Here is a 330-nt window from a genome sequence, read left to right as displayed (position 1 = left end):
AGCCTGCCTTCATCTGCTTCTGTGAGGAAGAAGACCTGGAGAGGTCGGTTCCTCCCCTCAGCAGGCAAGCAAGCAGGGCACAAAAATGTTTATGTGGTGGAAAAAAAAGGACATTAGCCCATTTTTCACGTCGGACCCAAATTCCCCTCTTTTAGCAGAAAAAGGGAAAGCCGCAGGGCCACTGTAAGCCCTGCGGCTTTCCCTTTTTCTGCTAAAAGAGGGGAATTTGGGAGTCCGACAGCCTCCGAAAGGCGAGGCGTCCTGCAGGCCGGCCTGAGGGAAGGGAGGTTCGCGCAGGCAGCCCGCGGGGCCCCCCCCGCCGCACTGCCC

General features: G+C 58.2%; 1 protein-coding gene across 1 annotated transcript in view; it reads right to left on the bottom strand.

Annotated features, from left to right (window-relative positions):
* Positions 1-330, bottom strand: part of TMEM165 (transmembrane protein 165) — a 12,185-nt gene that overhangs the window by 10,771 nt on the left and 1,084 nt on the right. The gene's annotated exons all lie outside the window — the stretch shown is intronic.

The sequence above is a fragment of the Haliaeetus leucocephalus genome, unplaced genomic scaffold (genome assembly GCF_000737465.1).
Source record: "Haliaeetus leucocephalus isolate CR32 unplaced genomic scaffold, Haliaeetus_leucocephalus-4.0 Scaffold439, whole genome shotgun sequence".
In the NCBI taxonomy this organism is placed as follows: Eukaryota; Metazoa; Chordata; class Aves; order Accipitriformes; family Accipitridae; genus Haliaeetus; species Haliaeetus leucocephalus.
This window is presented reverse-complemented; position numbering and strand designations above follow the sequence as displayed.